Source organism: Aotus nancymaae, unplaced genomic scaffold (genome assembly GCF_030222135.1).
Source record: "Aotus nancymaae isolate 86718 unplaced genomic scaffold, 86718_ANA_hifiasm-v0.15.2.pri h1tg000029l, whole genome shotgun sequence".
NCBI classification, from domain to species: Eukaryota; Metazoa; Chordata; class Mammalia; order Primates; family Aotidae; genus Aotus; species Aotus nancymaae.
Window position 1 is genome coordinate 15,928,803 of NW_026988442.1, and position 26,787 is coordinate 15,955,589.

A 26,787-nucleotide genomic window follows, 5' to 3' on the forward strand; every position below is an offset into this window, starting at 1 on the left:
GTCTTTTTGTGACTGGCTTATGTCAGTTAGTATAACGTCCTCAAGTTCACCCATGTTATCACGTGTATCAGAATTCCCTTCCTTTCTAAGGCTGAATAATATTCCACTGTATGTATGTACAGTATTTTGTTTATCCATTCATCTGTTGATGGACACTTGTTGCTTCCACCTCTTGGCAATGTGAATAATACTACTATGGCCTTGGCTGTATAGCTGTCTCTTTGACACCTTGCTTTTTTCTTTTTTTTTGACAGAGTCTCAATCTGTCACCAGGCTGGAGTGCAGTGGTGCGATCTCAGCTCACTGCAACCTCCGCCTCCTGGGTTCAAGAATCAAGCGATTCTTCTGCCTCAGCCTCCCAAGAAGCTGGGACTACAGGCATGCGCCACCATGCCCAGCTACATTTTGTAGTTTTAGTAGAGACAGGGTTTCACCATTTTGGCCAGGATGTTCTCAATCTCTTGACCTCATGATCCGCCTACCTCAGCCTCCCAAAGTGCTGGGATTATAGGTGTGCGCCACCACAACTGGCCTGACACCTTGCTTTCAATTATTTTGGATATAGCCTCAAGAAGTAAAATTGCTGAGTCATATGGTTAGCACTTTTTTTTTTTTTTTTGAGACAGAGTCTTGCTCTGTCGGCCAGGCTGGAGTGCAGTGGCATGATCCCAGCAGCTTCCGCCTCCCAGGTTCAAGCAATTCCTGCCTCAGCCTCCCAAGTAGCTAGGATTACAGGTGTGTGCCATCACACCCGGCTAATTTTTGTATTTTTAGTAGAAATGGGGTTTCACCATGTTGGTCAGGTTGGTCTCAAACTCCTGACCTCAGGTGATCTACCTGCCTTGGCCTCCCAAAGTGTTGGGATTACAGGCGTGAGCCACCATGCCTGGCCAGCACATTTTTTAAAGCCACTATTTATTGCATACTTAATATGTGTCAGGAACTGAGTTAATGATTTCACATATATTGCCTCACTCAATCCCTAGTATACTCGGAGAATTATCTCCAGTTTGCAGCTGAGAAAATAAAGACTCAGAAAGGGTAAGTTACTTCCTCAAAGTGTCACAGTTAGAAAGCTTTGGAACATGCCCTGGAGCTTTGACCTGCCGCCAAAGCCTTGCTTTTAACTATTGTGACATGCTGCCTCCCAGTGGCCTCTCTCTTCAGCTGTCTATAGAATTTTCTGCCTCTGTTGCATCCCATTTTTCTTCTCTCTTGCCTTGTGTGTTCACTCTCTCTGGAAACTTTGAGCAATTTGAGTAAAGGCCCTTTGATTGCCAAGAAGTTTTTGTGAGTTGGAAACCTACAGTGGGAGGCCTGTAATTTGCTTTCTAATCATAGTCCTCTGGATTTATAGCTCTGCCTGTCTCCCGGTGACTGACAGAATCTCATTCAGCCTCAAGTGGTGGTTGGCTTGTGGATCCACAGAAAACCGGCCCAGGAGGGCCAGCTTCCAGGCATAGGGACACTGTACCTCCAGAGAAGCAGTGTAGGAAGGGAGAGGGCCTGCCTAGGCCAATGAGGATTCTCTTGGCTCACTGATTTCCAAGAAACAACAGAGGCAGAAAATTTTATAGAAAGATGGGGAAAGAAAGGCTATGAAGTAGGTTACGCTACACTTGCCTTTTTCTGATTTTTAAAACTATCAGAGCAAAACTATTCCTACATTTGGTGATTTTACTAATTGTTAAAGTTCAAGCCAGACTTCAGATTTGCATGATAGTCATCTTTCTGTTATCCTTTTTTTTAAAAAAAATTTTTGTTATGCAAAATTTCAAGCATACATAAAAGTAAAGAGTCTAGTGTAATGCGCTTCTGTGAACCCATTGCCCAGGTGTAGCAATGATTGCTATAGAGTCACAGCTTGTCTATCCAGTAACACAGAAGTTTACATTTTTCCTCATTTACAGCACTAGGTCAGTGCGTCAGACCTAGTTATTACTCAGTAAATAAATAGATGTTGACTTACTATGAAGTCCTTCCCCTCTCTGGGTCTCAGTTTCCCCATCTGTTCAGTAAAGGCATAGGATTAGGTGCTTTTTTTTTGTTTCGCTCTTGTTGCCCAGGCTGGAGTGCAATGGTGCAATCTCAGCTCACTGCCTCATGGGTTCAAGCAATTCTCCTGCCTTAGCCTCCCAAGTAGCTGGGATTATAGGCACGCACCACCACTCCCAGCTAATTTTGTATTTTTAGTAGAGACTGGGTTTCTCCATGTTGGTTAGGCTGGTCTTGAACTGTTGACCTCTTAGGTGATTGGACCACCTTGGCCTCCAAGTGCTGGGAATTACAGGTATGAGCCACCCTGCCCGGCCTAGGTGCTATTTTTTTTTTTTTTTTTCAGACAGAGTCTCACTGTGTCACACAGGCTGGAGTGCAGAGGCACAATCTTGGCTCACTGCAACCTCCACCTCCCAGGTTCAAGTTATTCTCATGCCTCAGCCTCCTGAGTATCAGGGACTACAGGTGTGCACTACCACACCCAGCTAATTTTTGTATTTTTTTTTTTAGTAGAGATGGGGTTTTGTCATGTTGCCCAGGCTGGTCTCAAACTCCTGGCCTCAAGGGATCCACCCACCTTGGCCTCCCAAAGTGCTGGAATTACAGGCGTGAGCCACTGCGCATGCCCGGCCAGGATTAAGTACTTTCTAAGAGATGTGGTAGTCAAAGTATACACTTGGATGTCAGACACAATTGTTCTTCTACTTATTAGCTAGGTGTCTTCAGGTAAGTTAGGTCTCAGTTTTCTCATCTGTAAAGTGGGGATACAACTTCTCAAGGGTGGTTGTAAGCACTGAATAAAGTAGCTGTTTTGTTACTAATATTTTCATTATTGCTATGTGCAATATTAACATTCTGGTGGGAAGAATCCATGTATTTCAGAAATGCAAAAATAAATTGGAATGGACTAGAATTCATGATCTAGGATTTGGCTTCTTTTTTTGTCCCAGTCAGTAGATAATCAGAAGCCCAAGAAATAAGTAGTGCAAGAGCAGGCCCAGAGTGAGGGCCATCCAGGCTGATTTCATCTCCTTGCTTCCCCTGACCCTGCCATGTATAGGTGCCACAGCCCCCACCCCCATGAGAAAGCCCACAGCCCCCACCCCCATGAGAAAGTCCCCTAATGAGACAGGCCTGAGATGGAAGAGCCCAGAGATGGAGAGAGTGGCATTGCAGAATGTCTTATTGCTAGGAGATCCAAGGAGGCAGCAAGAGCCCGTTTCCAGAGCTGGGAGGGAATGATGGGCTACTGTGTAGACATAGGGCATGTGGCCCCAGATGGGATTTTGTGGGATTCTGGGCAAGGGATGGCAGCTGGGAGAAGGGGCTGGGGGCAGGAGGAGGGGCTTTGTAGAATATGGCCCCTTTCATAGACGGCGGGCTCAGGATTACCTGTTCATTTCTTCCATTTAGCTCCTTATATGTCAGTTTCAGAGCTGCATTTGAATCCTGACTCACTCTACGACCTTTGGCAAGTGTTGTGCTGCTATACTGGCTGGCCTTCAGTTTTCTCACCAATGGGAGGGCTAAGTGAAACATTTATAATAAAGTGCTCTGAAAAAAGGAAGACAAAGTAGGAATGTGAAGGTTTGCTACCACTGTCATCTTTATTATTATAATTATTTTTTCTTTTACTGTCAAATGAGGGAATTGAACTCTGTTTAGTTCCTATGCATGAACAGGGAGCCCTGGAGGGCACTTCCACTGTGAGGACCTGTGTCAGGAGGCTGTGGGGATTGGCTAGATGGGCCCCGTTAGCAAAACTCCAGGGGGCATCTGAGGCAGGCAGTGAAGTTCAAACCCAGAGAGACCGCCCAAGGTGGGCTGTGGTTGCTGAAAGGTGGGGCTGAAGTAAGATTCCCAGAAGGACTTATTTCTTTCTCTCCCTCCCTCCCTCCCTCCCTCCCTTCCTTCCTTCTTCCTACCTTCCTTCCTTTTTTCTTTTTCTTTTTCTCTTTGTCTTTCTTTTTCTGTCTCTCCTACCTTCCTTCCTTCCTTCCTTCCTTCCTTCCTTCCTTCCTTCTTTCCTTCCTTCCTTCCTTCCTCCCTCTCTCCCTCCCTCCCTCCCTCCTTCCATTCCTGTTCCTGTTTCTTTTGTTTTCCTTTCTTTTCCTTTCTTTCCAGAGTTCCACTCTTGTTGCCCAGGCTGCAGTGGTACAACAGCCCGATTTCAGCTCACTGCATCCTCCACCTCCTGGGTTCAAGTGATTCTCCTGCCTTAGCTTCCCAAGTAGCTGGGATTACAAGCATGCACCACCATGCCTGCTAATTTTGTATTTTTACTGTTAAAAATGGAGAGACAGGGTTTCTCCATGTTGACCAGGCTGGTCTTGAACTCCTGACCTCAGATGATCTGCCCACCTTGGCCTCCCAAAGTGCTGGGATTACAGGCATGAGCCATCGTGCCTGGCCTCCAGGAAGGACTTTCAATGGTTCAGGCCAGAAGTTTTGAGTGAGGTAAAGGTAACAGACCTTTCTAATATAAATATGTTTACACACATATACCAGAAAGTAAGCAACAAAACAAAACCCAAACATACACAAAAGAAATAATTTCACTCTCATAAAACAACCTCTGGAAAATGTTTTAAAATATTTCCTTCCAGTTTGCTTTTTTCTAGGCATGTACACATACATACATACTTTATAGAAATTGGGGCCGGGTGTGGTGTATCACGCCTGTAATCCCAGCACTTTGGGAGTCTGAGGTGGGCAGATCACTTGAGATCAGGAGTTTGAGACCAGATTGGCCAACATGGTGAAACCACATCTCTACTAAAAATATAAAAATTAGCCAGGCGTGGTGGTGAGTGCCTATAATCCCAGCCACTTGGGAGACTAAAGTGAAAGAATTGCTTGAACCCAGGAGGTAGAGGTTGCAGTGATCCAAGATCCTGCCACCGTACTCCAGCCTGGGCAACAGAGCAAAAACTGTCTAAAAAAAAAAAAACGACAACATATTTTATAGAAATTGGATTATTTGTTACATACCATTTCCTATCTCCTTTTTTACCTGTATTGTGTTAAACAGGATTACATGCCCACATATAGATCCACAACATTATTTTTTAGTAGCTGAATAGTATTTCAGCATATGTATATATCACTATTTCTATAATGTAGTCACTATTATTGGACATATATACGAATTCCAGTACTCTACTTCACTCTTGTATACAGTGCTTATGCAAATGTTCTTAGAGCCACATCTTTGTGTCACTCATTGTTCTCTGAGCATCAATTCTTAAAAAAAGAATTTCTGCATTAAAAGGTATGTACACTTTCAAGGCTTATCATATACTTTTTCAAAGTGCCCTCCAGAAAGGTGAAACCAGTTGATAGCTGCATTGACACTGTCTGAATCTGCCCAGTTTATTGGAGGCTCATTGTTTTAATAACCTGGCAGTGGTGGCATAGGGGTGGGAGGGTCACTTGCATGGATTAGGCTGAGGGAGGCATCATAGCCACTCTAAAAGGGACTTTGCAGAGAGAGGCCCCAGGTGGCCTGGTGGGGCTGGGTTGGACTGTATAGAAGGGGCTTACCCACACAAGCCATGCTGTGCTGCGCTGTGTTGGCCTGACTGTATTGGTTATGGTAGGCCATGAAGGGCAGTTGGTCTGGGTCGACTGCACTGGCTCAGGCCTGGCGGTCTTGTCCCTGGTGTGATCCTGGGCTCAGCCTGGTGTGATCAGCATGGTCACCAATCCAAGACATTCATTCTAGAAGCTGGCGTGGCCTCCCTGGCCATGCTGACAGGCTTGTCCATTCACGTAGTGGAGAGTGATTCATCGGAGCTGGTGGTAGCAGCAGTGACTCTGACAGAGTGGAACTGCTCTCACCATCCTGTCACTTGGCCTCTAAAAATAACTCTTGCCTGTTTCGAGTGACCGCACCACCAGGTGTGTGGAGGTACTGTCCTGTGGTTGTGGCTATGTGAGGGAGGGCGTGTGTGTGTGTGTGTGTGTATGTATGTGTGTGTTTTGGGGATAGAGGGACCATCTGGGGGCCTCTTTCTTGGTTGGCCGCTGAGTCAGGGATTTGGGGTTGGGATATGAGAGGCAGACCAGGCTCTTTCTTTTCTACCCTCTCATAGATGGGGACAGAGACAGCTAGTGGGGGTAGGGATATCTTTCAGGACTGTATGCTCACTCCCTGCTAAAAAAGGGCGGAGAGAGCGCAGTGGAGAGGGTGACTTCAGAGGCAATATGACAAGGGTGGGGCAGGCTCTGGGGAAGCACAGCATTTAGCCAGTCAACATCTGTGTCCCACAAAAGCTCATTTCAAAGCTAATCTTCTTAGCCAAGGCTTTAATGTAGGGTTCCTTTAAATTAGATACAAAATACAGACAAATACAGCTAATTTCTTATCGTGGCTGATTAGAGATTGTCTAGCCCAAGCTTAACCAAGTGTCCATGGACTCGGGGTGGGTGATCTACTCATGGGCTTCATGAGGTCTCTTGATGCCTAAAAGATAATAAAGGTAGAGGTGTGTGTGTGTGAGAGTGTGTGTGTCTGTGTGTGTGTGTGTGTGTGTGTGTGTACCTGTGTATACCCATGTACATTTTTCTGGGAGAAGCTCTGCAGTTTTCACGGCATTTTCAAAGGAAATCACGACCTATAAAAGGTTTTCTTTTTCTTTTCTTCTTCTTCTTTTTTTTAGATGCTCCCCTGTACAAAGACAGAGGGAGGGTGGCTCCAAAGCCAAAAGAGAAGTTCCCTCTCTTTTTTCTTTTTTTTTGAGACAGTCTCTCGCTTTGTCACCCAGGCTGGAGTGCAGTGGCACAATCTTGGCTCACTGCAGCCTCTGCCTCCCGGGTTCAAGTGATTCTCCTGCCTCAGCCTCCCAAGTAGCTGGGACTACAGACGTGCATACCATGCCTGGCTAATTTTTGTATTTTTAGTAGAGATGGGGTTTTACCATGTTGGCCAGGCTGGTCTCAAACTCCTGACGTCAGGTGATATGCCTGCCTTGGCCTCCTAAAGTTCAGGACAGGTGTGAGCCACTGTGCCCAGCCCTCTAAAAGGTTTAGAACTAACCAAGTCCAGCCCCCTTACATTACAGATAAGGAAATTGAATCCAGAGGGGAAAATGACTACCTAAGATCTCACAGCAAAGGCCAAATCAAGGTGTCTTTATGCCCAGCCATGCACCCTCTGCCACACAGGACACCACCTTCCGCCACACAGGACACCACCTTCCCCTATCTGATTCCTTGAGCCAGGGTCTAGCTACCTACAGTGGGCAGGATCACAGAACCATTTTCCGTACCCTCTTGGCTGGCATGGATCCAGCCGAACAGGCTTGAGGCTTTCAATCACAGTGGGCAGCTGAGCACTCACCTCTAGACCTTCCCACTCCCAGGGGAAAACCCACGAAGCATCTCCTGACTCATTCCTTTAGAGGGCATCTTTGTGTAGGACAATTAAATCTGTCTCATTCTGGCAGGACACTCCCTGATACAGGAAGTGCCTCTGCCTTGTGGGAAAGGAACTGACCCTCGGGTCCTGGAGGAAAGGAAATGGAATGGGTGAGTGGGCCTGGGAGTATATATGATGGAAAGGCAGGAGGTCATAGCTAGTGGCAAGAGACAGATGCTCTCCCATTATATATGGGAGGAATTAAACTGCCATAGGTGTTAGTAATAGGACTGATAAGCAACATTTATTGAATTCTTACTGTAAGTTAGATGCTCTTCTAAGAAATGTACAAGTATTACCTCCATTAATCTTTATAATAACTCCATGTGGTTGTTTATTTTTATTTTTATTTTTTCTTTGAGACGGAGTTTTGCTCTGATTGCCCAGGATGGGGTGTATCTTGGCTCACCGCAACCTCCACCTCCTGGGTTTAGCGATTCTCCTGCCTCAGCCTCCCAAGTAGCTGGGATTACAGGTATGCGCCACCATGCCTGGCCAATTTTTTTTTTTTTGTAGTTTTTAGTAGAGATGGGATTTCTCTGTGTTGGTCAGGCTGGTCTCGAACTCCTGCCCTCAGGTGATCTACCTGCCTTGGCCTCCCAAAGTGCTGGGATTACAGGTGTGAGCCACTGTGCCCAGCCCCTTATGGTTATTATAAAGAAACTGAGGCACAAATAAATTAAGCACATCTAGGAAACAGCTGAGCCAGGATATGAAGTCGGGTCCTCTGACTCCAGAGTATAGATCACTCTGGAGCCAAAGTGTAGGCTCCTAGCCTCTGTGCCCTCAGACCTGAAACTTTAGCGTGCGTTAGACTCACAGGAGGGCTGATGAAGGCACTGTTGCTGTTCCAAACCTCCTAGTTTCTGACTCAGTAGATCTGTGTGGGGCCTGAGAATTTGTGTACTTAAGGGTTCCCAGATATTGCTGCTGTTCCAGGGACCACACTTTGAGAATCACCCCTGTTTCCTGATGGGAAGAGGTGAACAGAGGGAAAAGAAGTGGTGGCTGATCTCACCTGGATTACTGCAGTGTTCCACTGTGGTTCCAGGCTTCTCCCACCTTCCCATCACTAACTCTTCACCAGGAGCAAACTAATTTTCCTAAAGCCCATCTCTAATTATGCCTTTGCTCAAATCTCTGGATTCGCTGACACTATCTACCATCGCCGTCCAGTAGAACTGTCTGCAGTGATGAAATGTTCTATATCTGCACTGTCCCATATGGTAACCACTAACCACATGTGGCTATGAATTTTACATTTTGTTCCATTAAATATAAATAGTCACATGTGGCTAGTTGCTAGATAGTGCAGGAAACCACCTGGTTTGTCATTCAAGGCTCTGCTTGGCCCCAGCTCCTGTCCATCTCCAGCCTCAACCCTCAGCATCCCAGCCTCCAGGCCATTTGCAGCATTTCCTGATTCTACCTTGTAATTTCCAGCCACTGTGGCATGTGTTATGCTCTTTCCTCACTCTGCATTGTCCTTCTGCCCTGCCTTTTATGCTCACCCCACAGGTGACCTCTTCCTCAAAACTTTCTTTGACACCTGCTGCTCTCTAATCTCTTTCTCCTCTGAACTCCCTGAACACTTTGTCCTCTTCTTACAACCTTTGGCGCTTTCAGTCTTACATGGCAGTTGACTGGTGTTGGTATTTTCTCTTACTAAACTGTGAGCTTTTGGAGGATGTGACTGTTTTCTGTAGAGAGCTCTTGCTTCCTACCGCAGGTCCCTCCAGGTACACAGAGGAGCTCGACAAATCCCACAAACCTTTGCACTGGCACTCTGGGGATACAGAGATCAGTACCATAGCTTCCCTGTCCTCAAGCTGCTCACAGGCTTCTACGAGAGTCTGATTCATGCCCAGAGAACCATTGAAGCCAATAGTTATTTTGGGCGGGAGATAAAAGCCACAGAGGGCCCAGTTGGCGAGGGGAGTGCAGCAGGAGCTGCATAAGCAGAAGGCTGTGTTTACACACACAGACGACTTCTCTGCCCAGCCTGGCCTGGTGTGGGGAGATGGGAACACTCAGGCGTCGCTGCCTGACTGCCCCGTGAAGCTGGGGATTAACCAGTGATGCAGCGGCTGGTCTAGCTGTCTGGTCCCTGCAGATGGATGGATGAAGAGAGGGTTGAAAAGACTGCAGAGCAGTGCCAGCCTCTGGAAGTGAAGTGCTGGCTGGGTGGAGTGGGAACCTGGGCTGGGAATGTGAGTGCAAGCAAATGTTTGTGATCTGACAGCAGACAGCAGGTGGAATTCTGCTGGGTCTGGCTTGGGGGTTTGTGAGGTCTTTGTAACAGTCCCTGTTTGAAATGGAAAAACTGTTGAAAAGAAGAAAAAAAAAAAAAGGAGGCCAGGTGCAGTGGTTCATGCCTGTTACCCCAGCATTTTGGGAGGTCAAGGTGAGTGGATCACTTGAGCTCAGGAGTTTGAGACCAGCCTAGGCAACATGGCAAAACCCCGTATCTACAAAAAATATAAAAATTAGCAGTGCATGGTGACATACATCTGTAGTCCCAGCTACTTGGGAGGCTGAGGTAGGAGGATTACCTGAGCCTGGGGAAGTTGAGGCTACAGTGAACCATGATCACACCACTACTAGTAGTCCAGGATGGATGACAGAGTGAGACCCTGTCTCAAAACAACAACAATAACAGAGAAAAAAAAGATAGAAACAGGTTTCTAGCTTTACACTCTAATCTTAAGAGTGTTTTACACCCTGGGCCAGGCGTAGTGGCTCATGGCTGTAATCCCAGCACTTTGGAGGCCGAGGCTGGCGAATCACAAGGTAAAGAGATCGAGACCATCCTGGCCAACATGGTAAAAACCCATCTCTACTAAAATACAAAAATTAGCTGGATGTGGTGGCATGCGCCTGTAGTCCCAGCTACTCAGGAGGCTGAAGCAGGAGAATTGCTTGAAGCTGGGAGGTGGAAGTTGCAGTGAGCCAAGATTGTGCCACTGTACTCCAGCCTGATGACAGAGAGAGACTCCGTCTCAAAAAAAAAAAAAAAAAGGTATTTTACTCTAGCATATATTCATCTCTGGGACAAAGTCATAAAAAAAGTAAACTTTATTGATGTTATAACATAAATATAGAAAAGTGCACAGATCATAAGTTTACACATACTTGTGTAATTGCCCCCAGACATGAACAGAACATGTCAGTATCTCCACAGTAAATCTGTGTGAAGCCTCATGTGTGTAGGATTAGTGATAGAACAGACAGAGGCTCTAGAGTCAGGCATGCCTGGGGTTGAGTCACACTACCTACTAGCAGTGTGACCTTGGATGAGTGACTTAACTTCAGTTTCCTCTCCTGTAAAATCAAGGTGAATCCATCATCTCTGCCTTACAGAGAAGTAGGAGATTTAAAACTGAAGATAGGCAAGCTGCTAGGCATAGTGCCAGCACTAAGTGGGGACTCAGATGCTCTCTGCAATGGCCATGTTAATTGATGGTGATGCTGCAGTACCTTCTGGCACCCGGGACCATGGACACACACAGCTTTTCTCCTGTTGCCTCTCACTGCTCCCAGCCTCTGTATGGTACTCTCCAAGCTCTCTTCCAACTGCAAGGAATTAGTGACGCTGTGATGATGCAAACCTCAGCTGATGCTTTGGGCACCCAATGGGAGGCTGGGTGGACATCTGTATCCAGCGGTAATATAGCCAGATTTTTCAGGTTCTGGCCTCGGGAATGTGGCTCCCAGACCTTCTAGAGGGGCTGATTTCCCAGGGAGCAGCTGGAAGCATGGGGACCCATTAAGAAACATAGCTGAGGTAGAGATGAGGCAGAACTCAGCCTCAGGGATGTCCTGGCATCCTGGATGGACTCCTGACCCCTGCTTGCTCCCTGGCCTCTGGCTCTCGGTGTGAAGATGGCCAACACATACTATACATGCATTGTGAACTGGACACTGATGTGGGCCTTCAGGGGTGTGTGTGTTAGGGGGAAGGGAGTATGATGAAAAGTGGCCCCTACCCTAAAGCTCATAGTGCAATTACAACCCCCAGGCAGGTCACATGACTCTGAACTTGAAGGTTGCAGGAGGGAGAGAGGCTAAGACATTATTTCTAGCCAGAGCAGTGTGTCACAGAGGAAGGGATCAGGAAGGACTTCCTGGAGAATGCCTAGAAGAATAACTATGGGAAATGGGAAGAGGATCTCCCAGAGAAGAGGGCACAACCACTGTGCCCTGGGAACCTGGAACCAGCCCGTTTGACAAAGCTCATCACATGGAATCTGAGAATGAGGCTGGAGAGCCAGGTGAGACCAGGCTGTGGAAGATCTTGAGAGTCGGGCTGAGGTGTTTGAGTTGCTTTATCAGAGAATGGGGAGCCACTGAAGCTTCTTCCATTGAGGAAGCAGAGCAGGACCAGATCCTCTTACTGTGCTCAGTGGAGACCAGCATTGTTTTTAGCCAAAGATGGCAGTCAGTGTCCAAGCCACTAGAGTGGGCTGTGAGAGCCTCTGGGATGCCCAGGCATGTATAGGGGGCCTTGGCTGTGGGTACAGAAGAGGAGGAGGGGCATGGACTAGATCAGGCTCCTAACTTTGAGAAACGGCAGTCTTAGTGGAAAAGTTGGAGAGCCTCATGACAACTGAGCCCCAAATTCAGAAGTAGAGGCAAGGATGAGCTGAGGATCCAGTGGGCAGAGAAGAAGAGACTGGCTAGGGAAGCATGCAGGGAGGACACGGGACTGGGCTTTCTGGAGGGTAGGCAACCTTGAGAATAGGCAGGCTTTGGAGAGACTGGGGGTACTGCAGGGGCACCCTAGTGGGTGCACCTGAGGTGCAGAAGGGAGCTTGGAGCATGCCAGCACCACACAGAGCCTTTGTGGGCATTCTTTCATATCATTCTCATAGCTCTGGAAGACGGTGCTCATATTATTCCCACTGCACAGGTGGGACAACTGAGGCTCAGTGAGGGTAGGGCCTTGCTCAAGGTCATGCAGCTCCTATGCTAATAAATGTCCCCCATCTCTGCCCCAGCCCCCTCGCCAGAGGTGAACATTGCCCTTCGGCTCTTCAACAACATGACACTAGACACATATAGAAAAGTGCTTTGTACACTGTGACCTGCTGTGCAGTTTGGAGGCATCCTCCTCATCATTCCACACTAGAATAAGGCTTAACACAGGAGGGTGTGGTCCGCATGGTCTGAGCTGGATGGAAGGTTATAGGGAAGGGTAGGGTCTCTGAGAACTGCCGTGCTTTGAGAAGCTTCTTAGAGGAGATGGAGAAGAGGATGTAATCGGGAGCCAGAGCGGGGAGGTCCCTGCAAGGTGGGCACTGCTGTCTGTCCACCCTGCCTACTTCCTCCTCCCAGACACAGCTGCCCTGTGCTGCCCTCCGCAGAGTGCCAACCTTAGTGAAATGGCCTGCCAGGCAGTACTTCCCAGGCTGATGGGTCATTCTGCTCTGGAAATTTTGGCTCTGGTAGCTCCCTCCCTCTGGCCCAGCTCCCAGTGGCCTGGGGCTGTTGCTGGGCCCAGCTGCCCTCCAGGGCAGGAGCCAGATGCCCTGCAGCTCTCTTGTCTTGGAATACCCTCCTCCCCATGACCTCACCTTTAACCCAGCTTGACTTGGTGTCTTCTCCAGGAAGCCTTTTCTGATCCCCATGGGCTGACTTAGGACTCCAGAGTATCTAAACTTATACTGACCAAAATAAATAAAATGTGAGCCACATATGTAAGTCAGATGCAATTTGAAATTTTTTTTTTTTTTTTGAGACGGAGTTTCGCTCTTGTTACCTAGGCTGGAGTGCAATGACGCGATCTCGACTCACTGCAACCTCCGCCTCCCGGGTTCAAGCAATTCTCCTGCCTCAGCCTCCCGAGTAGCTGGGACTACAGGCATGCGCCACCATGCCCAGCTAATTTTTGTATTTTTTAGTAGAGACGGGGTTTCACCTTGTTGACCAGGATGGTCTCGATCTCTTGACCTCGTGATCCACCTGCCTCGACCTCCCAAAGTGCTGGGATTATAGGCGTGAGCCACCGCGCCCGGCCCCCAATTTGAAATTTTTTAATAGTCACGTTTTTTAAAAAAGTTAAAAGAAACAGATGAAATTATTCAAATGATTGTTTAATTTAACCTAGTACATTCATAAAGTCACTTTTTTTTTTTGAGATGGAGTTTTGCTCTTGTCCCCCAGGTTACAGTGCAATAGCATGATCTCAGCTTACTGCAACCTCTGCCTCTTCAGTTTAAGCGATTCTCCCACCTCAGCCTCCCGAGTAGCTGGGATTACAGGCATGCGCCACCACGCCCGGCTAATTTTTCTATTTTTAGTAGGGATGGGGTTTCACCATGTTGGCCAGGCTGGTCTTGAACTCCTGACCTCAGGTGATCTGCCCCTCTTGGCCTCCCAAAGTGCTGGGATTACAGGCATGAGCCACCATGCCCAGTCATAATGTCGTTTCAGTATAAAAATTATTAATGAGATATATTACCTTTTCTTTTTGGTATGAAATCTTCAAAATCTGGTTTTTACATATATAGCACATTTTGATCTGCACAAGCCACATTTCAAGTCCTCCATAGGGCTAGTAGCTACCATATTGGTTAGCACAGCCCTAAAGACAGGGAGTTTATAAAGGTTGAAGCTCAGAGTTTGGCACCAGACAGATCTGGCAGTCATATTCTGGCCCTGCCATTTATTAGCTGGATGAACTTTGGGAAGTCGCTAACCCTTCTGAGCCTCAGTTACTTCAGCTGTGAAAGGGATTAATAATTTCAGTGCTTTGAGGATTAAACAAAGAATTGCTTTGAGGATTAAACAAATGAATGTGTGTCTAGTGCCAGGAACAGAGGAAGTACTCAGAAAATGGTGGTGGTTAATTTTCTAGTACCCTCTGATGTGCAGGGGTACGTACCTCCACTGGATTGATTGCAAATTCAAGGGCAGAGGCTGTATTCAATTCCTCCTGCCTTCCCCAGTGTCCAGGGCCTGGCTTGGTGTGAGCGTTACTGCTTGCTGAATGAAAGATTAAGTCCTTGGGCCAGGAGTGCTCCCCACCCCACCCTGCTTGCCCAGGAGTCAAGGGCCCTTGTGGCTGGGAGTCAGGAGACCACTGACTACCTGTGGGTGACCTTGGCAAGTCACTGCTTTGCTGAGGGCCTTGGTTTTGTCCTTGGAAAGATAAAAGGGAGATAAGAGGGGCCCTGACTGATATGTTTGGTTGAGTCTCTGCCCCGCAGTGACCTTGGGGGCTGTGGCTGACTCTGTGTCCCTTGCTTTCCCAGACACTGGAGTAAATCACTTCCCTCCTCCTCCTGACTTTCCTGTATCCTGGACTTTTGCACCATTAAGCTCCCTGCAGTTAAAATTTAAGAGGAAAGAATTTCTCCTGCCTCTTAGAGCAGAGAGGGGATGGAGGGTCCTGTCCCTTCTCTTCTACCAGTATCTGCTGATTTCCCATTATAGCAGCCCAGTGACAGACATGGGCAGGGATTCTCCCATTTTATAGGTGAGAAAATTGAGGCTCAGAGATGTCAAATAACCTGCCCTTTGTTGGATGGGCTCCTCTTTCTTTCTTTCTCCATGAGACTTGGTCCTGGCTGGGTTGAGTCCTATCCCCATGCCTCAGTTTCCCTGCTAGGGGAATGAAAACAGTCAAGTAACTAGAGTAGTAATTTGCAACTGATAGGGACCATATGATCTTAAGTGTCTCTCCTGCTTCCTCCAGCCTGATTTTTCTGGAAAGGGTTACTGTCGGGTAAAGTGGAAAGTATCTAGTCCAGGGAACCAGCGTTACTGTGCAAGGGTAACCTTGGACAGTCACTCCCACTCTGAGCCTCAGCCTGCCTATTTATAAGATGAGAGATGATATTATCACACAAGATGCTGTGCAGATGACACACAAAAGTACTTTGCAAACTGGAAAGTGCTAATAGAAATGTTAGTGAATAATAATAATCATCGAAATAATGAAAATAGCAGCCTCATTTTCTGTGTGGGCTCATTGACCTGACGTGAATTGAGCCCTTTGGGTATAAATGCAGAATGATGTCTGGGAACTTCCTGCCTTGGTCTTTGGAGTGTAGCCTGGATTCTCCTGGGAAAGTGAGAGGCTCCATCTGGTTGAGGAGGGTGGGAACGTGGCCCTGCCCCAGGGGAGGAGTGGGGAGGGCTTCAGCCTGGGGGAAGGAAGGAAAGGGAGAGGGCCAGGGAAGGAGAGTTGAACTAAGAGGAACAGAGAGGACCTTAGCCACGCAGCCCAGAGCCTCCTGCCCACAGGAGCCCATGACTGGGAAGGCTCAGCCAGCAGGGGAGACTGAGTCTATTTGGAATCAAAATATTTGAAGGCAGGCAGTCAAGAATCTCTTAGCAGCTGTGCCTCTGAAACAATAAATTCATCTGGTGTAACTCCTGAGTTTTACTGGTCCTTTCACTCATTTCTTTAAATACATGTGTGGTGAGCTCAACTCAAACATAGCACCTTGTGTGGCAGAGTGACTTGCCCAAGGCCATAGCCCCAGGGGCCTGCGTGAGACTCCCTGGGGAGCTCCTGGGAAAAAGTGAATTTGAAAGGCTGGGGGATGAAAAGTCCAAAGGCAAAGGGCAGGATTTGTACAGAAGGTTGCCAAGGAGGCCACTGGTCCTTCTGTCAGTCAGCCTGGACAGATTTGTCTGTCTTCCCACCTTCTGTCTGGAGGGTGAGCATGTTCTCTGGGACTGGGAGGAGCTGGCTTCATTCTGCTCTCTGCTTTTCATCCACTCCTGAGCCTGGTGAGCAGGGGGAGTGCCGACAGTGGAAGCTGTGTCTCGAGACACCTGATGGAGGTTTAACTTGGAGAAGAGAAGGTTTGCTTTGGGCATGGCACAAAGGGGCACAGTTGTATCTTGAGTTCTCTAAAGGGTGCTGGGGAGAGAGCCTAGCCTCATTCTCTGGAGGCCCTAGAGTGCATATGAGGACCCAGGGTAAAAGGTCACCATGATGGAGCTGCACACTGGGAGGAAGGAGTTGGGGGAAGGAGGTGCCTGGTCCTGTGGTGTGTGACACACAGAGATGGAGAGCCCACTGGTGAGGCTGATACTGAGGGAATCGCAGCAGAGAAGAATGGAGGGCTCAGCTCACCTCAGGGCTGCTTCCCATCTCAGGGCCTCTGTGCTTCCCAGGGCAGTGAATTCTGTAGTAAGGAGAACCATGGCCCGCACATGGTAGGTGCTCAGGAGTGATATGGAGAATGAATGAATAGTTGTGAATGCCTGGGGGTAGGGGTGGTGACTGGGGGGTCGTGGTCATATGGATTGCAGTGGACCCATGGACAGAAATCTTTGGAGATCATGCTGTGGTTACCTGCCATTCTCTCCATGCCTTCCCCATGAACTAGGGACGCTAGAGATAGGAATGTCCAGCCCTGTCTTCATCTGCAAATGAGGCCCACAGCATGGGAGCAACTTGCCCAAGGGTACTTGCTGAGCCAGTGGCAGAGCTGGACTGGAACCCAGGCCCTCTGCCTCCCAGAGTCCTCTGTGACTTGTGGTCTCCACCTTTGGATTGTGTGAAGTGGAGGTGCCACAGTGGCTGAACTGGTTTTTGAGCCTGTAACAGTGCTCCCGGAGGGAAGGAGCAGGGCTTAGCTAGGTTTTGAGTGATGATCTCTGCCACAGGCCGCTTGGCCACCCCTGCCCCTTCCTGGAGCTCTGGTGTGCACTCAGCCCGTGCTCACACACATACAGCAAGCCCGCCTGTACACAAGCCCCGTCCCCAGTAGGTCCCCGGACTCACTGTTACACTTACTGTCATTGTCACCAAGGCACATGTGGACAAATGTATACACAGACACCCTCTAGACACACTCAGAGGCACAGAGGATTCCCAGGAGACAGTTGCAATACCTCCTCCCGGTGGGTAAGGACGCAGAGTCCCAGGTGGGTTCTGCCATGCGCTGCGCTGCGCTGCAGGGGTGGTGAGGGGATCCAGCTCCGGTGGGATGGGAGGCCCACTGAGGCTGAGTCACCCCTTCTGAGTCAGGGATCCATCCCCCTTCTTCTGTCCTCCCCCTCCCTCTCTCGCTGCTGAGCCCCCCAAGAGGACTTGGCGAGAGCGAGGAGGCCCGGGGCTGTCTGGGACCAGGGCGGGGGCAGCCGGGGCACTCGAGGGGCCTCCTGCAGCACAGTCCCGCAGTGGTCTGGGAACTGCCTGTGTGTCAGGGATCCGGAGGAGGTGGCCTGGGAGCCTGAGAGAGAGGGCGGGGGGAGAGGAGACGGGCAGAGAGGAGGCGGAGGCAGGGGCTGGGCCGCCGCGAGCTGGGAGGCAGGCGCGAGCAGCGGCCACCCCTGGGCTGGGCTCCGAGGCCGGAGCGGGGGCTGGCCGCGCGTCGGGCGCCAGGCCCGGGGCTGTGGGCACCGTGCCCAGCCCCCGGCGCACGCCGAGCCGCCGCTGCCGCCGCCGCCGCCGCTGCAGTCAGCATCCATCAGCGGGCGGGGGTGTCGCGGAACAGGCTGCTCCGCAGAGCCCGTGGCGACCCCGCGCCGCCCCGCCCCGCGGCCTGCTGGCCAGAGGAGCCGAGGGGGCCGCCCCTCGCCCAACCTGCCAGAGATGGGGACCCCTGGGCCCAGGTAGGCACGTGGGGGAATCAGGTGGCTCTGGGGGCCGGGGACTTGCAACATCTAGGCCTAGCCTCCAGCCCTGGGGGGAATGGGGGTGAGACCGGGAACTGAGTTTTCTGGCTGTTGGTCCCCTGGCCAGTGTGGGGGAGGGTCTCTCAGTTCCTCCCCACCTCCTGGCCGGCAACCTCCCCCAAGGCCTGGAGAGAGGATCAGGAGGCTGCGGGGGGCTGGTCCTGCTGTAGGAGGAGCGGTGCGTGGGTGCTGGGCTCCCACCGACTGGCCCACTCTCTTCTCGGAGAGCACTCCTGCTACCGCCTCCGGAGGCCAAGGGCTCTCTGGATTTCTCCGGCTTCAGATGCTGCAAAGGAGCTCTTGGCTGGAGCCTGGGATGCTGGCGAGCTCTTGCCCTCCCTCATCTGTCCTCACTGTCTGGTTAGGGACCCTTCCCCGCTGTAGGCTTGCCTTGCCTCCATCCAGTCTCTCTTCCAAGTCCCTCAGAGCTGCTAGCAGGGATCTTAGCTCTAGGACTTCTGTGGCTCTGGCCTGGCATTGTCCTGGCCAGCGACTGTCCCCTAATCAAAGGGAGAGGACTTGTGTGTCCCACTTGCGTCTGGCACCTTCACACTTGGGGAGGTCCAAGGGCCCAAGAGGCTGGGGTCTCAGGGATAGGCATGGTGGGGGCAATGTCTACAGTCACTGGGGTACTTACTGGGTTCAGAGGCCATGGACCGGCAGACCTATATGGCTCAGAGTGGTCCATGGGGACCTTGAAGGCCAGACAAGGACCAAGAGGGAGTTCTGGGGTTGCTGGTGTCTCCCTCAGCTGCCAGCCATAGTTGTTGCTTTTCCCTCGGAGCTCTGAGGATGCATTGGTGGGGGAGAGAGTACCACGTGTTCCCACATTCACTTCTGGATCCGCATAGCACCTCCTCTGCACCCAAAGGTGGGAATGTGAGACGGCCGGATTTAGGACCTCTCCAGGGCTGTGCGGGGTCCAGAAGCTTGGCTCCATTCCCATCCCCGTGCCCCCACCCCCAGCATTAGGAGCCTTCCAGAATCAGGAGCAGTTGGGCCAGCTCGGGATCTGGGGCCTGGATGGTGCCCTCAGCAGCTCCTGGAAGACCCAGTGCCTCCTGTCCTGGGCAAGGGTGTGGAGAATAGAGACAGCTGTGTGCCTGTCTGCCTACCCATTCCTCCAGATGGAGCCTGCGGCAGAGGCAGCCTGTGCCAGCCTCCTCTGTGAGCCACCGTGGCCCAGGGAGGCTCTGCCAGCTCTGTGCAGGGATGGAGCTGGCTTCTCCTGGCCAGCCTGAGGTCATACCTGCCTGGCAGCCTAGGCACAGTATTTGTGGCATGCAGAGCATGGTCCCTGGGATTTCAGGGGCACCTCAAGCCAGTCCTGGAAGAGATCAGTGCAGAGGGCATTGTTCCTATTAAAAGCCTTCCTGGGCTATGTGACAGTCCCCCTGGGCTCAGCCCTGTGAGCTCCTTGAAGAGCTTCTTCCATAGAACCCTGCATGAAAACAATGCTTGGTCAGGTAGTCCTCACTTAGCCGATATTGAAAGGTTGAATGGGGCCTAGAGAGGAAGAGTGACTTGGCCAAGGTCACAAAGCAGCTGAGTGGGAGAGTCAGCACTAATGTACCCAGGTCTTCCAGCTCTTGCTCTGGAGCTCTTGCAGCCCAGATGCCAGCTTCCCTGCTGCGGTCGCTGTGCCATAGACAAGACTCTGCCAGGGGCTAGGCATTGTAGCCTGGAGCCTGAGGCTACCTGACCCCTTAGGAAGGGCCTTATGTTGGCCTCCAACCCTTACCCTCAATAGATGAGCAGGAGAGGCCAGGGCTGAGAGAAAGGGCCGCCAGTGGCCCTGGACCCTCTTGGAAGTGCATAGAGCTGAGAGGATGGCAGATGCCCAGGGATGTTCTGGCCTGAGCCTCCAGGGGGCAACAGAGAGGGTTTTCTGACTTGAGGCTGCCGTGGGAAGTGCTTTTAGCACCAGCCCAGACTTCTCTAAGGGCCCCTTTCTGGGCTTCCCTGTCCCATTTGTTAAAAGGGGATCGTCACCTCGGCTGGGTGCAGTGGTGCTTGCCTGTAATCCCAGCACTTTGGGAGGCCAAGGCAGGCGGATCACAAGGTCAAGAGATCAAGACTATGCTGTCCAACATGGTGAAACCCCGTCTCTACTAAAAATACAAACATTAGCTGGTCGTGGTGATGTGTGCCTGTAGTCCCAGCTACTTGGGAGGCTGAAGCAGGAGAATTGCTTGAACTCGGGAGGTAGAGGATGCAGTGAGCCGAGATCACACCACTGCACTCCAACCTGGGTGACAGAGCAAGACTCTGTCTCAAAAAAAAAAAAAAAAAAAAAAATGCTAGTGGCAGGGTGGGGGAGGAATGCCTGGAGAGTAGTACCAATGATTACACAATCAAAACGACGGCATTTATTGAACACTTACTGTAAACCATGTACTGCAAGAAGTGCTTTGAGTGATTTCACAGTATCCCTATCAGATAGGTATGATTAATTATCTACTTTTTACAGAGGAGAAACTGAGGCTTCAAGAGGTTATATCACCTGCCTAAAGTTACACAGCTGGCACATGTGGGGCAGTCTGAGTCCAGAGTCCTTCTTTCTACCATGACATTTACTGGGGGCAGTGTCTGGAAATACCAGCCTGGTGTCCAGCAGAACCAGGCAATTCCTTGGTAGGCCAAGGCCGGTCCAGGTGGAGAGGTGTGTGTGTGTGTCTGGCGAGGCAAGGTGGCTTTGTGGGCTGAATATTACTATGGTCCTAAGGGATAGGGGCAGATCGGTACTGACTAGGAGCTCTCAGGGAAGGATCAGCCTTGGCCTTCTGCTTCCTGGCCAGGATCCCCCAGAAGTGAGGAAGCACCAGACTCTCTGCTCCCATTGGCTTTTAGGGGATATGGGCTGGCCCTGGACACATCCCGAGGCCCCAGTGGGGACTGGGCTGAGGAGGCCCTGTGGGCAGGGAGCTGAGCCTGGGTGGATGGGTGGGGGTGGAGCAGGCTGGCACTGCTTCCTTTGTGGGCTGGAGGCTTGTGGATCAGAATAGTAACAGCTAACATTTATTGAGCATTTATTATATGCCAAGCCCAGTTTTAAGGGCTTCCTTGTAGAACTCATACGTTTTTCAGAAAGCCCTATGAGGTGTAGATGAGGTATAGGAGTTATTATTCTTCCCATTTTAAAGATTGAGGGAGCTGCGGCTTACACAGTTGTTCAAGGTCAAACAGCTTGGTTGTTGGGGCATCAGGATTCAAACCTAGGCAGTGCAGGTTAGAGCCATGTTCCTGAGGGCCATGCCTGTAGTTTCTCAGAGGCCATACTCTGTTTTGTTCAAGCTGAAATAGTCACTTAGTCAGATGTATCCCTCTCCTCAAAGGCCTCCCGATCTAGCTGGGAGAGATGCAGACATGACACTTTGAAAGTAAAGAATGTGCCATGGCATATGCTCTGCATAGATTCCTATTTTGGTGCTCAGGGAAGGCTTCAAGAAGAGGGGGGGCCTTTGAGCTGGGCCCTGAAGGCCAAGTTGGATATCAATGGTTGAAGGGGGAGGGGCACTCACTTCCCCAGGTCAGAGGGGAAGGAAATAGGAATGCCTCTGAAGAAGAGTGGGTGGGCTGGTGTGCGCGGGACAGATAGTGTGTGTGGCAGGGTGTGAGCTGGGAGGTGACTCAGAAAGTCAGCTTGTATTTGGGTTTTTGATGACGCTCTGGAATCCACCAGACATAGGCTCTAGTCACAGTACTGCCTTGTACTAGCCATGTGGCCTTGAGCACGTCACTCAGCTGGCCCGCGCCTCAGTTTCCTCATTTGTAAAATGTAGATAAACATGCCTGTCTCATAGGGACCACGTCGTGGTTGTTACATAAAGCACCTAAGTGTAATGCTAACACATTGCAGGAACTCAGTAAACATGACTTCTCTCCCCGTTCTGTCTCTCTTAAATGTCAAGCCAAGGTGTTTCAACTTGACTTGAGCCTGAAGGCTCTAGGAACCTTTGCAGGATTTTGGTCTGCTGAGGAGCATGTCAGAACTGTGTTTTGGGAAGGTCCCTTTGTACAGGAGAGGATGGACTGTGACCTTACAGGGAGAAACCTTAACTGTGGGCACCTGGAGGGCTGGGGAGGGAGCAAGATTGGCACTCACTAAGGTGTTTCTCCAGTAGTGGGTGGCCAGTTTGGAGAAGGAGGAGCTTGGAGTGGGTAAGGCCACAGGGGTCAGGAATTCCTTCTGAGGCCTGGTGAGTGTGAGAAGAAGGGCTGGTCTCCCTTCAGTCATCTGGAAGATTGGGCAGCATCTTTTTTTGCGCATCTGGCCTGTTTTTCTTTTGAATTATTTCTTTTGAATAAATCCCCATCAGAGCTTCCTCTATAATAGCAGCAAATTGGGACTAAGTGCCCAACAATAGGAAGAGGATGGAGAATGCTTTGGAACATCCACTGGATTAAATAATATGCAGTGGTGAACAGCCACAGAAAAACTGTTTGCAGTGGATGGAGCTGTACAATTGTAAAGCTCTTTTGCATCCTTGATTCATTTTGTGCTCATGGCTGCCTTTCGACAGAGGTGGGGCCAGGGCTGTATCCCTGTGTGTGAAGAGAATGAAGCTAGACTCCAGTCTCCTTGAAGGCAGAGTTCACATTTTATTCATTGTTTAGTCACAGCATGTTGCTCAGTGGTTTGCAAATGCTTGTCCAATGAAAGAATGAGTGAACTCATCAAGAGGGGAAGTGACTTGATTAAGGTCACACAAGTCGTAAGACATAGTACCTGCCATATTCTTGCTATTTGCTACTTCCCACATTCTTCTCTCTCACCACTCACTATCTTCCAGGGGAGTAGGACAGAGAGGTTCCCAGTGAGGACTTGGGACTTGCATAGAACAGGGTGTAGGTCTTGTTTCTGTTTTTACTTGCTGTGACATTGGCAAGTGAATTAATCTTTCTAAACCTCAATTTACCCAGCTGTAATGTGGATAGTCCAAGTACCTGCTTTTAGGGTTGTCATCAAGAGTAAATAAGTTAAGGCATGTAAAAATCTTGGTATGGTAACTAGCACATAGTAAAGTATCCATGAATGTTAGTGGAGATGATAATGTCATATGTGATGTCATTAACTGTCTGATACAATTAATTTTTTTTTGAAACAGAGTTTTGCTCTTGTTGCCTCCACCCCCACTCTTTTTTTTTTTTTTGGAGACAGAGTTTCGCTCTTGTTGCCTAGGCTGGAGTACAATGGCATGATCTCAGTTCACTGCAACCTCTACCTTCCAGGTTCAAGTGATTCTTCTGCCTCACCCTTCTGAGTAGATGGTATTATAGGCATGCACCACCACACCTAGCTAATTTTTCATTTTCTCATAGAGACGGGGTTTCTCCATTTTGGTCAGGCTAGTCTTGAACTCCTGACTTGAGGTGATCTGCCCTCAAGTGATCCACCCTCTTTGGCCTCCCAAAGTGCTGGGATTACAGGCATGAGCCACTGCGCCCGGCTACAATTAATGTTTAATGGGAAAAAAGACCCATAAAATTATGAGTATTCATATTAAAGTGGTATAAAATTAGGTATGAACATAGATACAGATTGGAAGAAAACAGGCAGAAAATGGAGTAACAGCAAGCATATGGGAAGTAAATAAAACAGAAAAACAAATCTTTCTTTACTGATGTATTTATTTTTTCTTTAATTATTTATTACAAAAGAAATTTGTGAAAAATCCTAATAATTCAGAAGTGTAGGCTAGGCACAGTGGCTCACACCTGTAATCCCAGCACTTTGGGAGGCCAAAGCGGGTGGATCACCTGAGGTCAGGAGTTCAAGACCAGCCTGACCAACATGGTGAAACTCCATCTCTATTAAAAATACAAAAAATTAGCTGAGTGTGGTGGCAGGTGCCTGTAATCCCAGCTACTCAGGAGGCTGAGGCAAGAGAATTACTTGAACTGGGGAGGCAGAGATTGCAATGTGGTGAACCAAGATCACACCATCACACTCCAGCCTGGGCGACAGAGTGAGACTCCGTCACAGACAAAAACTGTATTCTCCCCTTAGATCCCCAAGCAAATCTCACTCTCCAGTTGTAGCTAATAACAGCACAGTGTGTATTCTTCTAGGATCTTTTCTATACCAACATAAACATACAAACCAGAGTGGGATCATACATTGCATTATTGTTTTACAACTTGCATTTTTCACATTGACATCTTTTCATGTCAGTAGATATAAAATCTATCTTACAACTTTTTGCAGTAGGTATGTAATACTTTTATAATTCATTTTTTCATGGATAAACCCTAGCTAATTTGGCCAGCCCCCTGTGGATTGACATTTGACATTGTGCCCAATTTTACAGTATTTTAAGTAACACTGACAATGAACTCTAACAGCGTTTAGACAATTAATGAAAATCAAGTGAGAGAAAGAGTCAGAAACCATGAGACCGTGAGAGTTGCCCTCAAAGGTCTGCTGCTTCTCCCTTCTCCCGTTCCCTCCTCTCCTCACTGGAGCCTGAGGGGACTGGTCTTGGAAGAGGCCTCTCTCTGTCACCCTCAAAAGGTGGTGATGTCCCAGGGAGACCCCTTCTTTTACCCACCCAGTATGCAGCTCTCCTAGGAAATTTTCAAATTCTCTTAGGATGCTGTAAGCTGCTGCTTGGGCTGTGCTGCTGGCCACACCCAGAGCATCCTTAGACAAGCTTTTTACCTTTTTTGCACCTCAGTTTGTCCATCTGTCTGGTGGTGATCAGAGCCATTGCTGCCACTGACTATCTATTATATGTTAAATACTGTGCTAGAGCAAGCTTCATGCACATTACCTGGTTTTCTCTTTTTTATTATTTTTTTATTCTTGGATTTTTTTTTGAGGTGGAGTCTTGCTTTGTCACCCAGGATGGAGTGCAGTGCTATGATCTCAGCTTACCACAACCTCCGCCTCCAGGGTTCAAGCAATTTTCCTGCCCTGGCCTCCCAAGTAGCTGGGATTACAGGCACACACCACCATGCCTGGCTAATTTTTGTATTTTTAGTAGAGACAAGATTTTACCATGTTCGCCAGGCTGGTCTCAAACTCCTGACCTCAGTAATCTGCCTACCTTGGCCTCCCAAAGTGCTGGGATTACAAGCGTGAGCCACCGAGCCCAGCCATTATTCTTGTTTTTTTAAAGACAGGCTCTTGGCCGGGTGCAGTGGCTCACGCCTGTAATCCTAGCACTTCGGGAGGCCAAGGCGGGTGGATCACGTGAGATAGGGAGTTTGAGACTAGCTTGACCAACCAGGAAAAACCCCGTCTCTACTAAAAATACAAAAAATTATCTGGGCATGGTGATGAATGCCTGTAATGCCAGCTACTGAGGAGGCTGAGGCAGGAGAATCACTTGAACCTGGAAGGTAGAGGTTGCAGTGAGCCGAGATTGCACCATTGCACCCCAGCCTGGGCAACAAGACCGAAATTCCATCTCAAAAAAAAAAAAAAGAATGATAGGCTCTCACTCTGTCACCCAGGCTGGAGTACAGTGGCATAGTCATAGCTCATTGTGACCTCAAACTCCCAGGGTCTAGTGATCCTCCTGCCTCAGCCTCATGAATAGCTGGGACTACAGGTGTACCCCACCATGCCCGACTAATATTGAGGGGGCACAGGGTAAAGACAGTGTCTTGCTCTGCTGCCCAGACTGGTCTCAAACTCCTGAGCTCAAGCAATCCTTGCACCTCAGCCTTCCAAAGTGCTGGGATTACAGGCGTGAGCCACCACACCCTGCCTATCTCCTTTAATTCTCACTATACACCTTGGAGAGGTGCAGGGGATATTCTTCTCCATAGAGGTTAAGTAACCTGCCCAAGGTCACCAAGGCTGTGGCATCAGGATTCCAACTCTGACTCATAAGCCCATGTCCATAATTGCTATTTCTTGCCCACTCTCAACAATAGCTAATTGGTGAGATCCAAGCAAAATGATAATTATAAAAAGATCCTTTAAATTGTAGAGTGCCCTGCACATGGGAGGGACTGATACTGCTGTTATTATTTCTATATCCAGAGCAACAGTAGCTTTGGTTACATGGTATACAGCAAGCTGGAGGTCATGGGATGTAGCAGCATTGAGCGGGGAGAGCACTGGATGTGAGCCAGCCCACCTGAGTCCTAGTCCTGGTTCTCCTTGGAACTGATTAGCCACATGGCCTTGGCTTAAATAAGGTAGGCTTATTTAAGCCTACCTACTCCGTGTGGCCCTCATCCAGCTCAAATGAGATAAAGCCCCGAAGACAGCCAGCATGCTGTGTGGCTCTCAAAGGATACCCTGCTAGCGGGAGGTCTCGGTCTGCCTCCTGTACCATCATCAGCATGGGCCAGGTGGGACGCATTTCTCCTTTTTGATGCTGTCACTCTGCAGTTCTGTGCTGTCACATGGTCCCCGGCCCACCACTGCACATCAGCCTGAGGCTCCCCAGTGCCGTGAAGCTTTTGGGCAAGAAGCTAAGGCTGATGGGGGGTGGCCTCTCAGGTTGTTTGGTTTAATTTGAAGTGGTGTCCGTGGGTACCACAAGCCTCTGACAAATTGTCATCTCCCCACTGCCATGTACAAACCTGAGCACCAGACAGCATGACCACAGACCCAGCTCCCTCTTTGATCCTTCAGTCCTGGCTGTGAAGGTGGTCTGAGGCCTCAGAGGTGGCTCTCTCAGCCTGTACTCTCCCCTTCTTTCATTCATGTCCATGCAGGCACTATCGCTCAGGGAAGGGAGTGTGCCCTACTGGGGAAATACCCTTGGGAAGTC

At 49.4% G+C, this 26,787-nt stretch overlaps 1 protein-coding gene across 19 annotated transcripts in view; it reads left to right on the forward strand.

The window, feature by feature from the left end:
• The window catches only part of EPB41L1 (erythrocyte membrane protein band 4.1 like 1), a 143,070-nt gene that overhangs the window by 45,177 nt on the left and 71,106 nt on the right, over positions 1 to 26,787 (forward strand). For 16 of the 19 annotated variants that reach the window (XM_064382370.1, XM_064382376.1, XM_064382385.1 and 13 more), the window contains exon 1: positions 17,836 to 17,992. The exons of 2 other annotated variants lie outside the window; for them this stretch is intronic. The gene's annotated coding sequence lies outside the window, so the exon portion shown is untranslated. Of the gene's footprint in view, positions 1 to 17,835; positions 17,993 to 26,787 lie in introns of those variants that run through there. One more of the 19 variants, XM_064382365.1, reaches the window with a different exon arrangement.